Source organism: Ovis canadensis, chromosome 20 (genome assembly GCF_042477335.2).
Source record: "Ovis canadensis isolate MfBH-ARS-UI-01 breed Bighorn chromosome 20, ARS-UI_OviCan_v2, whole genome shotgun sequence".
Lineage (NCBI taxonomy): Eukaryota > Metazoa > Chordata > Mammalia > Artiodactyla > Bovidae > Ovis > Ovis canadensis.
This window is the reverse complement of record NC_091264.1, coordinates 42,356,710-42,367,886: the sequence shown is the minus strand read 5'-3', so window position 1 is coordinate 42,367,886 and position 11,177 is coordinate 42,356,710. Positions and strand designations below refer to the sequence as shown.

General features: G+C 45.3%; 2 pseudogenes; both read right to left on the bottom strand.

Moving 5' to 3' along the window:
* Nucleotides 1-6,862: 6,862 nt before the first annotated feature.
* On the bottom strand, nucleotides 6,863-9,688 carry LOC138425549 (BOLA class I histocompatibility antigen, alpha chain BL3-7-like; annotated as a pseudogene).
* Nucleotides 9,689-10,576: 888 nt separating this feature from the next.
* Nucleotides 10,577-10,770, bottom strand: LOC138425953 (small ribosomal subunit protein uS14-like; annotated as a pseudogene).
* Between the last annotated feature and the right edge of the window lie 407 nt (nucleotides 10,771-11,177).

Genomic DNA, 11,177 nt, shown 5'->3' with positions numbered 1-11,177 from the left:
AAAGATGCCAGCGTTCAGGCCCCAGGACTGGACTGATTATCCGGGGTCTGGGAGGTGAAAGACTTCCGTTGTACGAGTTCAAAAGTTCATCGTGTTGATGCCAGAGTCCTGTTTGTGTTCTGTTAAAATGTGGTGCTGAAACATTATACCATTGGCAGGTGTTATTATTTTCTTGTGATTCTGAGCAATTCACAAAGAGTCCATGAGGCCCCCCAATCAACAAAGTCATGTTGGCGTGAACAGAAACTTTTTTAAACCTTCCTCTACAGGTGGACCAGTCCATTCCCGGCACAGATGATTTTTTCTTCCAAGATACGTTGTCATAAGGAGGCTCAGAAGGCATCTGTTGCAATTTCCATTTTAGTGCTGTGACCGGTTGGGGGGTGTGGAGCAAGGTCTGTCCGACTTCTGACTCTTCTGAGTGGGACCCATTGCTCAGTTTCCATCATCTAAAATGACAAGATAATATCCCTTGCCTAGGAACGTAAGTGTTCCTGGCCGCCATTGATTAAGACGTTTAACCCTGTGTCTCCTGACTGTGTAGAGGCAAATTAAAATAATTGATTGTTAAAAGGGCTATAGGCAAGATGGCTTTAGGTCCATAGCGGTCCCTTAGCTTATTCCCCTTGTTTTGTTTATTAAGAATGAGCTTGAGTGTATGGTGGGCCCGTTCAATGATGGTTTGACCTAGAGGGTTGTATGGGATGCCAGTAAGATGGCAAATATCCCATTGATGTATGAAATCACAAAAAGCATTGGCTGTAAAAGCAGGACCATTGTTTGTTTTGATGGAGGCAGGGATCCCCATCATTGAAAAACATTGTGGAAGAGCTGTGACGGCAGTTTTAGTAGTCTCGGCGGTGGAAGGAATTGCCCAAATGAAGCCAGAAAAGGGATCTATGACTACAAATAACAGTTTAAAAGGGGGCAGTTTGCAATGTGTAAAATCAGCTTGCCATAATTCATTTGCTTGTAAGCCTCTAGAATTAGTCCCTTGGGGACTAGTGGTCAAATGAAAGGGGACACATGTGGCACAGTCCTGAACAATTTTTCTAGCTGTTTGTAACGGTATCTTATATTGAACATGTAGTCTATTAGCATTAGTATGGAAGAGCTGATATTCCTGTTCAGGGGAAGAAAATATAGGGGCGATGAGGCGATCAGCCAAATCATTGCCTAAACTGAGGGGTCCTGGTAAATGGGAATGAGCACGAATGTGAGTAATAAAGAAGGGATGGAGTCTAGCTCTTATTTCTTGCTGAATCAATAAGAACAAATGTATAAGATCACTTTCATTGGATATAAAATGAGCCGTTACAAAAGATGGGAAAAGCTGTGCCATGTAGCGAGAATCAGTTAAAACATTCAATGGGGTTTTTATTAGAGTAAGTAAACAATATAATGTGAATAATTCTGTTTTTTGAATGGATTGATAAGGACTTTTAATTTTCTTTTGCAGGTTGGGACCTATTATGGCTGCCCATCCTGTCTTATTTCCATCTATGAAATAATTAGGTGCATTCATGAGAGGGTGTTCAGAAACAATATTGTTGATGATAAAAGAAGTATTTTGTAAGAAATTCCATAATTTTCCTTCAGGTGGGTTGGCCAATAATTCCCCTGAATAATCAGCAAGGGCTATCTGAATGGTAGTGGACACCTGGAGAGCATTATCAATTTCTGTTTTTGTCAAAGGTAGGTAAATCTGAGTAGGGTCATATCCAGCTATAGTGCACAAGCGAGAGCATGCAAGAAAAATGATTTTCCCTATTAAGTCTATATAGGAAACAATGTGTTTATTCTGTTTTGAATGGAGATATACCCATTCAATAGGGTGATTATCTTGTACTATAATGGCGGTAGGAGATATCTTAGTACCAAAGATATATATTTGAAAAGGGGAATTGTAGTTAATATGGTAAACAAATGTTTGTTGAATTTTCTGTTCTATCAATTGTAATTTTTTCTTAGCATCAGGGGTAAGTTGTTGGGGACTATTTAAATCAGAGGGACCTTTTAATAATTTGAATAAGTTTTGTAAAGCATATGTGGGAATTTCTAAGGTAGGTCGTAGCCAATTAATATCCCCAAGAAGTTTTTGGAAATCATTAAGTGTTTGTAAATTATCCCTTCTAATAGAAAGTTTCTGTGGCTATACAGTGGAGTGGTCCATAAGATATCCAAGATATTTAAAAGGGGAATAGTGTTGCAATTTATCTTCTGCTATTAGCAGCCCATGATTAGTTAAATTAGTTATGGCCTCATTACCTAATAAACTTAATTGAGATTCTGAGGGAGAAGCCAATAAAATGTCATCCATGTAATGAATGAGATATTCCTCAGGGAATTGCTGTCTGATGGGCTGCAAAATTTTATCAACAACGAATTGACAGACCGTAGGGGAGTTCATCATACTTTGGGGCAGGACCTTCCATTGATACCGTTGAGCAGGGGATTGATTAGTAATGGAAGGTATTGAGAAGGCAAAGCGTTGCCTGTCATCTGGATGGAAAGGTATAGTGAAAAAGCAATCTTGTAAATCAATAATCATAATAGCCCAGTCCTTAGGGACCATAGCAGCGCTTGGGAGTCCTGGTTGTAATGCTCCCATAGGAATCATTATAGTGTTAATATTTCTTAAATCTGTTAGCATTCTCCATTTACCTGATTTCTTTTTAATGACAAAAACTGGTGAATTCCATGGTGATTGAGTAGTTTTTATTCTATTTTGTTGTAGTAGTTTAGCCACCAAAGTATACAAAGCAGACAGTTTCTCTTTTGATAGGGGCCACTGAGCTGTCCAGATAGGTTTATCAGACTTCCATTCTAACTTCAGTGGCTTTATCTCAGCGACCGCTAAGGAAAAGCTTCATTCAATCGTGTAGTCGCTTGAGCTTGTTGTAGAAAGTCTCTTCCCCACAAATTTAATGGTAATGGGGCAATGTATGGTTTAATGTAAGCGACTAATTGATCAGGGCCCAGGGCTTGTAAGTAAGATGAACTAACATAAGTTTGAGCTGCATCTGCAGTTCTTATTCCCACCAACTGGTGTGAGGTTAAAACTGCAGGCCAATCCGAAGGCCATTCCTCTGTTCTTATGATGGAAACATTTGCCCCAGTGTCTAACATTCTTTTAAAAGTTCTTTCTCTGATTTTTAACTTTAACATGGGCCTATTGATTTCTTTTATAACAGTAGAAAGGGCTGCAGTAACGTTGGTGCTCCCGAAGCCACCTGTTCTGGTGTCTGTTTTTCTATTAAGTGGGGGCACATAAGGTAATAGCAATAGCTGAGCAAATCTGTCACCCTTTTGTAAATACAAGTTGTGAGTCACATGTAACATTATTGCAACATTATTGTAACACTATTGTAACATTATTTACCCATGTAATCTTTATCAATGATCTCAGTATGTACAATTATCTCCCCCATGGTGTTGTTGTTTTGTTCCAATAGGAGGCCTACAGTATTTTTTGGTATAGGGCCAAAATATCCAGTTAAGATTTTTATAGGATTATTTACCATTAATAATTTCATATCTCAGGGAGTAGGAATGTCTATACATGTGTTATGTCTGGTAGCCTCTGTTAATTTAGTAATATTTGGTTGTCCTCCTTGTTTAATGGGGCTAGAGGAGAGCCCCTGTTCTAGTTTCCCAAAGGAGGTGTCTGAATGGGTAAAGCATTACCTTGTTTATCAAATTTAGAGCGGCATTCACTCAGCCAATGATTTCCCTTTTTACATCTTGGGCAGAGCTTGGGGGGCTTAGTTTTAATAGCCCCTCCTTTGTCAGGAGAAAGACCTGTTTGCCTAGGCAAGCGACATTGCTTCCGAATGTGTCCTGGCTTGCCGCAGTTAAAACATTTAACTTTAGACTTTTGGGAAACATTTAAGGTTTCTAAAGTGGCTATTTTAGCTTTATGTTGAATCGTCCCCACATTCCTGCAGGCTTTCAAGTATTTCATAACTTCTCCTTGCCCCTAATGGGTCTGATAATAGCCTGACACTCTTCATTAGCATTATCAAAGGCTAATTGTTTCAAAATGATTTCTCGAAAAGATGTATCCTTAAGACTGCGATCAATGACCTCCTTCAATTTACCAATAAATTGAGCATATTCTTCAGCTGGTCCCTGCAATATTTTTACAAAATATCCATCAGAAGTGGAACTGTCGATTTTAGCCCATGCTCTAATAGCTACTTCCTTAATCCAGTACAACATGTGTGGCTGCACAAATTGTAATTGTGCAGCAGTCTCAGCCATAGCTCCGGTGCTGGTGAGAATTTTAAAATTTAGTCTAGCAGGGTTTCCCTTGCTTTGCTGTTCTTGCAAGATTAATTTGGCTTCATCCGTGACCCACCTTTGCCATTGTAGTAGCTGTTGTGGAGTCATAACCATTTTAGCAACTGTAAAAAAATCTGCATGAAGCTACTGATCCGCCTAGCCCCTAAGAAATTCCATACAGTAGGGTGAGGTAGGTCCATATAATGTACATGCCTTTTTAAATTGTGTGAGCAAACTAAAATCAGGTGATTGCCACTGATTATGTCCAGGTTGAGGATTATTAAATTGGACCGGAAAAGCCCACGCACAAATAGGCATGTCCCGAGGAGGAATGCTAGGAAATAGGGGAGCAGCAGCAGCAGCGGACAGCGTTGCAGCGGGCGGAAACGCCAGTGTTAGAGGCTTGTTAATATGCGCTCGCGAAAAGCAAGGTAAAGGCGGATCAGGGGCCTCTGGCAAAGTTGGTTGTTTAACTGCTTTCAGCACCTATGACTCTTGTTTGTCCGTAATCTGCTCTAGCATGACATTTTTCTGATTTAAAACCTCTGATAGATCTTTCTCTTCTAACTCACATTCATGCAGGGATCGAACAGTTTCAACCTCTAAATCTCCTCCTGAGCCATCTAATTGTTTCATAATGGCCCTTAAAAGAGACCAAGTTACCCACCATTGTGGGGGAATTTTTACCCCCTGTCTATAAGCTTTTAGAACATTGTTTTTTACTTTGGTCTAAGTTTGTAAATCTAAAGTTCCTTCCTCCGGGAACCATGGATTATATTCACCCACTGTCTGGTAACAGCTAGTTAACTGCTCTTCAAGCAGATTAACCCCGTATTGTTTCAAGAAATGATGCATGAGATGGACAAAAGGAATTTTACTTGTCTGATGTCCCATCCTGCTTACCTCGCTTCTGCAAGGTCCTTGTTCAAAATTCATCTGCTGCTTCGAACCCCACGTTGGGCACCAGTTGTAAGGCTCGAAGGGCCGCACTCTGAAAAGGACACTCAGGGACAGCCTCTAGTGGACTGACAAATTTTATTATCCAGCTTTTTACAGATATATAGTCTCAGGGAGTAGAGCATAAAGCAGACCTGCACGTAGCCTTTCTCGATAAAACATCAAAGCATTCAAGCATAAAATACAGTTCCCACCACCCAAGCCATAACATAGCTTTGGTGAAACTCTAAAGGGAGTCTTATCATGAAACAACAGTCCCTGCTCTCAGAAACAGGTGGTCAGAAGGAAGCCTTCAAATGCCTCGAGGCCGGGCATATAACCCTTCATTATCATTCCCAGCCTCAGGCACTTGGTGAACGCTCATAACCCTTTGTTATGCTCGTTCCAGCTTCCAACCTTCGACATGAGTGGAGCAAATACATTTTCAGTATTTGTTTAAAGCCTTCCAGCTCCTCCACAGAATATGGAGGCCTGGCAGCAGTCATTGACTCAACAGTGAAACCCATCACCAATATAATTTTTAGCTTTTTAGAAAAAGCTCTATATCTTTAAGATGCTTTAAGCTTCGTGCCTCTCACGGTTGGGGGCCTGTAAACAATCACAAGTCGTAAAAGTCACTAATTGTCAGGCAAGTTAGAGAGCCATCAGAGGGGTTTGAGCTGAGACACTCCTTGTTATATGCAGGAGACTGTTAACTGGAGCTCTAAGTTAACTCTGTCCAGAGAAAGGTGGTCGGGGATAGCCCCCTGTTATGTCAGAAGTGTAGGTGGAAAGCATAGCGCAATAAAGCAGGCAGACTCTGGTTTTGGGGGTAGATGCTCGAGAATTTCCAGGGGGACCCCTGAGGCCCGACCCTGCCTTTGTGTATGCTGAGCCTCCTTCCTCAAGACCTTACCACAGGCGGGATTCCTCATGCTAGCTCCTGGCAGCAAATGGATTGTTTATCACAGAGCCACCTGGAAAGCAGGATCAGTGTTAAGCACCTCCCTATATCTTTATTAATGTGACCTCAGGCCAAATGTTGTATTGCGGTAGCTACAGCATAACATCTACTCACATTGACATCAGTGCCACTTGTGTGTTTCTCACAAGTACTGTTCTTCCCTTCTTGGCAACCAACCTTCCTTCATACTACATCACAGGATATTTTTCTTTTTAGAAAACAATTATTGTTGATTTATGGGTCCTATTTACCAACGAAATATAAACCTAAATAAGTCTCTGTTTTAAGGGCTTACCAGGTGGCAACAAAACCTGGTATTAAAACAGTCCCAGGTGAGGAGGGGTCGTGGTGGACAGAAGCAGGCCAGGCTCATCACTTTTTTATATTATGCTAATAGCAGCACAAACACATTCAGACGACTTCGGCAGAAAGAGAAGTCAGATCTTCAAGTCATAATGTGGGAGTGGGATATGGAATCTTGCACCACTCAGTCCCCATGAGGTAGCTGTTTCACACTGTGAAAGAAAACAATCATGAACCAGTGTAGGTCAGTCATGTAAGGGCTCACATTCTAAATAGCCCCCCACATGCTCACGTGTCCCACTCAAAGACCCCCACCACCCAGTGTGTCCCCCCTGCACCAACTCCTCCCCCAGACAAGACCCTCCAGGGTCTCACCTTTAGGATCCATGAGAGCTCTGGTCACACCTTAGAGCCCTGGGCACTGTCACTGCCTGGGAGAGAACAAGACCAGGATGTGGTCAGAACCCACAGGACAGAAACTAGAGAATGAAATTCGAAGAGGGCGAGCCCCCCATGGCCTCTTGTCTGCACCCTCAGAAGGGCCTCAGGACTCACACCCCCTCTGTACTTACTTGCAGCCTGAGTGCAGTTCCCTCCATTTTCACCTGCAAGAAGAAAACATCTCGTGAGAATCCATGGAGAAGACTGAATCATGATACCCTAGAGAAACCCTCTACTTCTGGACCCCAGAGAACTTTCTGGAACTGTAACCAAAAATCCAGGACAGAATCAGGAATATAAAGAAAGGAGATGTGGGCGGATTAGGCCATCTCCAACCCTTCTAGAGGTCTGAACTACGTGCTGAGAAACAGGCCTCAACTGGAATTATGAAGGTGAAAAATCTGTCTTTCATTTCCACATGTACTTTACAAAAGGGTCAATGTCAGCATCAGCTCCAGACCAGCAAGCCCATATGTATGGATGGTATTTCCCAGGAACAAGGCAGGCAAACTTCTACCTGGGCTTGAAAACCCTCAGTGAGACAAGAAAACTCAGATCTCTCCCTCTCTTCCCTACCTGAGCACCTCTTCCTCCAGATCACAGCTCCAGCCACCACAGCCAACGCAAGGACAACCAGGCCAACAATGATGCCTATGGTGAGGAAGGAGGTCTGAGGAGGTTCTGTGGAGGAAAAGGAAGAGGCCCTGACCTCAGGCTTGAGTCCTGACCTTTGAGTCCTGAAGGGCTCCTGCTTTATCTTAGAGGATGCTCTCGCCCCATCCCCCTCCTTACCCCATCTCAGGGTGAGGGGCTCCTGAAGCCCCTCATGATGCACACAGCTCGTGTATCTCTGCTCCTCCCCAGAAGGCACCACCAGGGCCGCCCACTTCTGGAAGGTTCCGTCCCCTGAAGGCCTGGTCTGCACAACCTCCATGTCCTGGCTCTGGTCCTCCTCATCACGCTGCCAGGTCAGTGAGATCTCCTCAGGGTAGAAGCCCAAGGCCCAGCACCTCAGGGTGACCTCACGCTCAGAGAAGTGGTGATGGGTCACATGTGTCTTTGGAGGCTCTGAGGAAGAAGAATCAGAAAATTCACAGTTTATGTTACTCCCATGGGCCACGGAGGAAGCATCACGTGACCACTCTGAGAAATGATGAGAAAATGAGTTTGAAAAGAAAAACCAGGAACACCAGACACCAGCCTGGGCTGTGGTGTCTGGGAAAATCTAGTCCTTGTAAAGTTCTGGAGTCAGGGTGAGAGCCAAGGTAGGATGCTCCACCTTAAGGGGGAGAATACAAAGTAATGGTCCTGACTTTGGAAACTGAATGACTCAGAAAAGCTGGAGTCTGGCCTCTTATGATGCTCTAGTCTGAGAACAGGCCTTGAGAAAGTCACGAGTCACAAGATGGCGGGCAGGGTGAAAGGGCACCGCTGACCAGTTATTTCGGGGATGGTTTCCTGCTTCTTCCCCAAAGGCACTGGATTCCTTAATTGCCCAGAGAAATGAAGCTACTGCAAGTCACCGTCTTGTACAGAATATCAAAACCTGGGCGCAGTCCTCCCTCTCCAGACAATAACCTGGGGCGCTGTTCCCACAGGGACATCACTTTCTCCTCGTGGGAAGCCAGCTCCAGCCCGAGGGGAGACAGGGAGCCCCCGGGCCCCTCGTACCTGCGCGCTGCAGCGTGTCCTTCCCAGTCTCTAGGTATCTGCGGAGCCACTCCACGCACTCTCCCTCCAGGTAGTTTCTCACACGCTCCGCCATACGCTGCTCCATCTTGCGCTGGGTGATCTGGGCCGCCGTGTCCGCCACGGTCCAGGAGCTCAGGTCCTCGTTCAGGGCGAGGTAATCTCTGCGGTCGTAGGCGAACTGATCAAACCCGCGAAGGAGATGCCCGTCCGGCCCCACGTGGCAGCCATACATTTCCTGGAGGGTGTGAGACCCTGACCCGCCCCCACCATCCGAAGATATTAAACCCATACTGAAATGAAACCAGCTCAAGCCCCCGCGAGCTCCTCCCGAGTTCGGGGGAGGGGCGGGTCGCACAGTGCCGGGGTGACCCTTGGACTCGCAGACTCGGGGCAACCCCGTCGGTCCCTGGGGATGGAGGCCGTGACCCGGACCCGGGCCCGTGTCGCTCACCGGCCTCGCTCTGGTTGTAGTTGCCGCACGGGGTGTTCAGGTTCAGTTTGAAAGTCAGTGCGGCGTCCTTAGTTCTCCGCGTCTCCTGATCCCAATACTCCGGCCCCTCCTGCTCCACCCACCGCGCCCGCGGCTCCATCCTCGGATCCGGGGCATCGCTGTCGAGCAGCACGAACTCTGTGTCGTCCACGTAGCCGACGGCGATGAAGCGGGGCTCCCCGAGGCCGGGCCGGGACACGCCGGTGTAGACATACCTCAGGGAGTGGGAGCCTGGGGGCGGGGAGGGGTGAGACCCGGCCCGACCTCCTCGCGGCGCGGGTCCCGGGTCCCAGGTGATGGAACTGGGAGGAGGGAGGGGCGAGGGGCTCGTGAGACGGAGAAGGTCGGAGAAAGACCAGGACTTGGGGGGCAGAGAAGGGGCGGGAAGCAAGGGAGGGACAGGACGGGACGGGGGGTGGAGGCAGGTCTGGGCGAGGGCGGCGGGCTCGCTCCTTCCCTGGGGGTCCTGCCCTGTCCTGCCCTCCCGACCCCGCACTCACCCGCCCAGGTCTCGGTCAGGACCAGCGCCCCCGGCAGCAGCAGGGGAGGGTTCTCGGCCCCATGACCCGCATCTCCGGGGTCTGCGGAGAAGCGAGTCCAGCGGTAGATGAACACTTGGTAAGCTGGAACCGCGGAGATGAATACCGGCAGAAATCGGACACCCAGTGGGAGTGAGACCTGGGGCCGCGCGGCAACTTTCCAGATAGGGAGTTGTGAGAGAGAAAGTGAAAGTCCGGGAGCCTGGAAGCCCCAAGGTAGAACGTCCGGGCCCCAGATATGGACCTTGACTCTGAGACCCTGAGACCCTTGCCCTCCGGGGAACCTGGGACGTTGTCCTGATCCCTCCTCTCCAGCACCGAGAGCTTTCTGTCACACTCCCTGAGTCCTGGCCCAGGGGTTTGTAGTCAGCGATTTTCAAAACATTTTTGGTCAAAATATTTATACAATCCAACAAAATAGTGAGGACACCAAGGGCAATTTTGTTTATATTTACTTCTATCGATATTTTCCATACTAGAAATAATAAGAGTTAGTATTTGCTTAGTCATTTATTTAGAATAATATTAACAACTCACACATTTAATATGGAATAGAACTATTTCCCCAAATAAACACTACAGTGGGAACAGTGGAGCGTTTTACATTGTTATATTTTTGCAAGTCTCCTTAGAAGATCACTGGATGTTTATGCTTCCTTCTTGTTAAATCCATTATTTTGGTTGAAATCTATGAAAATAAAAAGTCCACACATACGTAATAGTATTTAAATAACTTTTCAGATAATATATCCTAGTTCCTCTTTGATCCAAAACGAAAACTACAAAAGTGGTAGTTTCTCAAAGATTATTTTTTCTTCTTCTTTTTTTTTTTTTTTAAGTTTTGAACACTGTTATTTTACGTACGAAGAGCTAGTATTATTTCCTCCTGAGGTTGATGTGCTGGATGAGTCATTTAAGAAAGTTCTGTTAGTCCAACTTAATGAAGCTTATGTCCTTCGCATACTGACGAAACACTGGCAGCACATTTCCAGATAAGGCACATATTTCCATATCAGACCATGCCGGTTTGAGCAGACCCGGCAAGAGTGAGAACCCTGGCCGAATTTACTCGGATGGCTCCAGTAGAGCTGCTGGTGAGCCATGTTGCTTTCTCGGCTGCAACGAGGTAAAAGGCTCAAAGGTTATTTTCAAAGTGGACCTGAAATGATATTATTGAATATTTCAATTACACTAAAATCCATAAGCTTATTTTGCACACTGACTGTCTTTTATACTAATATAAGATTTTTTAAAACTAATACAATGCTTCACTAAGTTTTGTAGATCTTACAGCGTCATTCATTTTTTGAGGTAAACATTGTATTCCATGAAAGAGAGGCTAGTTCAGCTCACCCGAGTTATTTTCCTTGGGACATAATACTTTGGAACGTAGCAAAAGTGCTTGATGTGTACTTCCTATGCCATCTTAGATTTTTTTAGAAAAATAATTTGCATTTTGAAATATGACCATAAGCCTTTAGATTTTCCTTTAAAAAAAGCAGCTCATTTTTGCAATAAGAAACACAAC